General features: G+C 45.6%; 1 pseudogene; it reads left to right on the top strand.

The window, feature by feature from the left end:
* The first annotated feature begins 3882 nt into the window (after nt 1–3882).
* On the top strand, nt 3883–4281 carry LOC101993344 (annotated as a pseudogene).
* The last annotated feature ends 304 nt before the right edge of the window (nt 4282–4585 follow it).

Below are 4585 nucleotides of genomic sequence, written 5' to 3'. Positions count from 1 at the left end.
CCAAAGCTACAGAGAAACCCTGCCTCAGAAAACCAACAACAACAACAACAAAAGCAAATGTCTGGAAACATGAAACCCCAAGAACAAAAGGAGTTCTTGAGAAGAATGATGTGAAAAGCGAAGACGGACGAAATTCCCTCCAAACAAAGGAACATTCTCCCCAGAATCTCAGGGTGAGAAGAGAGACCATGCCGCCATGATGAAGCACCACGTGGTCACTTCCCCGTGTCTGAACATGACATTCTGTGTTCTACAGGCAGAATGTGATCTCCACAGCTGACTTACTTTCTGGTATGCATTTTCAGGGCCGTAACACAGTCTTTACAGTTCGGATTTTTTTTTTCAACCTGATGTTTCTACTTCCTACCACTTCAAAGGGAGAAAGTACATGATCTCTGGTATATTAAAGTCCTGAAATAGACACTGAGAAAAGTAAAAGAGCAGGGAAATGGGAATTCTCAGAAAGGAAGTGTCACCCTAAAATAACTCCCAAGAAAGAGAGTCTCAGAAGGACCTGCACACCCTGGGGAATGGGCGTCACCATAGAAACATGCATGCAGACAGGCATTGCTTTTTTTGTTTTTTTGGTTTTATGGTTTTTGTTTCTCTGTGTAACAGCCCTGGCTGTACTAGAAGGCACTTATTAATCAGGCTAGCTCAACCTCAGGTTTTTTGCTTGTTTGTTTGTTTTGTTTTTATGTCATGTTTGCGTGTATATTTGGTTTTTTTGTTTTTGTTTTTGTTTTTCGAGACAGGGTTTCTCTGTGGTTTTGGAGCCTGTCCTGGAACTAGCTCTTGTAGACCAGGCTGGTCTCGAACTCACAGAGATCCGCCTGCCTCTGCCTCCCGAGTGCTGGGATTAAAGGTGTGCACCACCACCGCCCGGCTTGCGTGTGTATTTGGATAGGAAACACATGCTGTAGTGTGTGTGTAAGTCATAGGACAACTTACGGGAAATTGTTTTTCTCCTTCCACCATATGGGTCCCTCCCTAAAATCAATTTGATGTGACAGCAGGCAGTGTCCCCCATCTTAGCGGCCTGGGAGACAACACTTAAAGGTGAAATGAGGAGGGGTCCGGAACTCATTTGGCAGCAAGTGCCCTCGACCGCAAAGAGCGGCAGCCAGGGTGGTGTCAGCCCAGATTTGGAGAGAAGCAGGTGTTCTCAGAGGGAACCCTCCGTGTGGTGGCTGGAGAGGAAACCCTTCGTGTGAGGGCTGGAGAGGGGCCTACGTGGTTAAGAGCACTTGCTGTTCCTGTGGAGGTTCTGGGTTTGACTTCCAGCACCCATGTGGTGGTTCTCAACTGTCCATAACCCCAGGTCCAGAGGATCCAATATGGGTAGCCATGTGGTACACCTACATGCAAAAGGAAAAACATGCATAAAGAAAAATAAACAAACCTTTTTTCATAAAAGAAAATAGCCTGTGTAAGCTTGGGTTCTGGTTGTTTCTTGTAATGGCTGTTATCATGCCGGGCCCTCCTCTTGACCTCCTTGCTTTATTTATTATTTGGTTAGGGTTTAGCAAGGATGATTCCATTTCAATTCTAATAACTTTCACTAAAGAAAAGATAAGAGAGCTGGAGAGATGGCTCAGTGGTTATGAGCACTGGCTGCTCTTCCCCAGAGGACCTGGATTCAATTCCCATCACCCACACGGCAGCTCACGCTTCTGTATCTCCAGTTCCAGGGAATCTGGCAACCTCACACACAGAGACACACATGCAGGTAAAGCACCAACTCACAAAAAATAAAAAAAAAAATCGTCTCTAAAACAAAAAGAGAAGAAAAGAGAAACTGAAGATTTTAGGAAGAGGGGGAGTGGCCTTCAGCAGGACTGAGGTCGCAGGGCATATTCCAATCAGGTAAGGAGAGGGACCTGGTGGCAGAAGACACTGTGTTAGCAGGAGGGCGGTGACAGACTGATGCACGCTGCAGAGCTGGCAGGATTATGACTGACCTGACCAAAGTGTGGGCAAGTTTTCTGGGGTTTGCCTGAAGCCAGGGGACCACTAGGAATTAACCGGCAGGAAGGGTGGGGAGGGTGGTACAGGCACAGAATGGAAATGTGTGCAAATGCGCAAAGAGGAAATGTACGCCCTGAAACTGCTCCCCCAGGAAGCAGCATGAGCAACGCTAGGCCCTCGAACACTCCATGGCACCGAGGTTTTTCGTATCAGCGTGCCCAGGCAAGTCCCAGAAAGGAATGGAGAAGTCCTTCCCCTGGAGGGAATACCTCACCCTCTCAAATCCCTACAATCAAGCTCCACCCTGGAGAAACAAACTTTAGACAGACTGAGGAAATTCACCCCCTGCTTTGCCCCAACAAACGACCTCAGTGTTGTGTTGTTTGTTCAACCAAGCCCAAAACCAAACAGTAAAACTAATTTCTCTGCTGGGATCTCCGAGTACTGACTCACAGAAGACTCTAAGTGCACAGTGGCACCCTGCCGCTGCCAGGTGTCAGGAACAGAACCCTAGATGGAAGGAGTCTTGGGTGTTTTTTATCTTGTTCCTGGTTACCCAACATTATTGCCTCCATCGTACAGGAATCTGAAACACGATGGAAGTGTCAGCCTACGGAACTTTATGGTGTCTGGGATGACACAGAATTGGGAATAGTTTGGTATGTCACACACTCAGATGCACAGACCTGTACTACAGCCTCTGTCTGACTCTGGGTACCTGGCCCTGCTTCGTCCTCCCCACCCTCTTCCTTCTTGATGTGTCAGGAAAACAAGTGGAGATGGTTCCATCTGAAGAGCCAGGAGATGGGAAGTATGGATATTTGCATTTTGATACATTCTTAGAGGCTGTCTTAGTCATGGTTCTGTGGCTGTGAAGAGGCACCATAACCAAGGCAACTCTTATAAAAGAAAGCCCTTAACTGGGGCTTGCTTGCAGTTTCAGAGGGTGAGTCCATCATCATCATGGCAGGGAGTCAGATAGGCATGGCGTTGGAGCGGTACCTAATAATCACATCCTTATCCATCCTCGGGCCAGGAGAGAAACACTGGCCTGGTGTGAGCTTTGGAAACCTCAGTGCTCACCCTCAATGACACACGTCCTCCAACAAGGCCACACTTTCTCACACAGTGCCACATTAAAACATGTAAGCCTATGAGGAGGACCTTTCTTATTCAAACCACCGCAGAGGCATCCGGTTCAACCCCCAAAACCGAGAGAGGAAAGTTGCCACCAAACAGAAAAGATCTTGCTTTGTTTCAGGAGGACATAAAGTAATTGAAAGAATGGCAGCCAAAAGAAAAAAAACAGAAAGCAAGGATAAGAAGTGGGGCACATTCCTTCTCTCCCTCTTTCTTTTGTTTGTTGTTTGTTTTGTTTTTAGTGAGCGGATTTCCCTGTGTGACCCTGACTGTCCTGCCACTCTCTCTTGTAGACCAGGTTGGCCTTAAACTCAAAGATCTTATCTTTGCCTCCCTAGTCCTGGGATTAAAGGTGGCACCACCTTCTGCTCTCCTACAGCCTGATCATACTAAGGTAGTTTCTTAATTGAGGTTCCCTCCTCTCAGATGACTTTAGCTTGTGTCAGACTGACATAAAACGATCCAGCACAAAAAACAGAGGCAATAAGTAAAGACATAGATTTTCCCTTACGTTGAAGGTTGTGAATCTGAGTGCAAAGGTCCGTAAGGGACCCAGCACAATGAAAGAGGGAGTGGTGGAATTAATTTACAAGTGGATATCTCAGAAACATCTAGGTCATATGTGAGGCCCTTGGGTTTGATCCTAGGACTGGAGCGAAAAAAAAAAAATAGATCATCAGTCCCATCAGATGGTAGGGCGATGCCCTCAAAAGTCTAGAGAAAATTTACTGACAAGAACACATAACAGAGAAGTTTTCTCTCTTCACATGGCCGATGCTCACTACGGCACCACGGAAAAATGTGAACCCCAAGAAGTTGGCCTGGAGGCTTTATTTGGAATTTACTCATCCAGGAGAAGATGAAATTCTTGATTCTGGAAATTTCTGACAGTTTCTATGGGAGAAAGTAAGTCAGTGGAGAAAGTGAAAAGCATGGGAATGAATGGTGGTCACACTGAACACTTGGAGAATAAAACCACAGCTGTTTCTAGAAACGGTTCTCTAAGAGGCACTTGAAATATCTTACCAAGAAATTCCTTAAGAAGAATAATCGATTGGCTTCAGGTGGTTGCATCCGGCAAGAATACTTACAAACTTCATTATTTCCAACATTAATTGAGACGAAGATGAGTCGAGTCTGGCCTTTGCATTTAATGAAATGGAAGTCTACTGAAGACATTTAAAATTTGACTTTATCAGCAAATAAAAATTATAGTACTCACATTTCTGGGTAGTGGGGCACCGTCTTTAATCCCATTACTCGGGAGGCAGAGGCAGGAGAATCTCTGTGAGTTGGAGGTCAGCCTGTTCTACAGAACGAGTTCCAGGACAGGACCCAAAGCCACGGAGAAGCTGTCTCGAAAAAAAAAAAGTATACATAACATACAAGCATAGGTTTAAAATGATAATAAAGTGAACATCCACAAAACCAGCACTCTATCTACTAAAGACATTTACCACCTCAGACACTCATGACA

This window comes from Microtus ochrogaster, linkage group LG1 (assembly GCF_000317375.1).
Source record: "Microtus ochrogaster isolate Prairie Vole_2 linkage group LG1, MicOch1.0, whole genome shotgun sequence".
In the NCBI taxonomy this organism is placed as follows: domain Eukaryota; kingdom Metazoa; phylum Chordata; class Mammalia; order Rodentia; family Cricetidae; genus Microtus; species Microtus ochrogaster.
The sequence above is the reverse complement of the archived record's forward strand: the minus strand, read 5'-3'. Positions and strand labels throughout refer to the sequence as shown.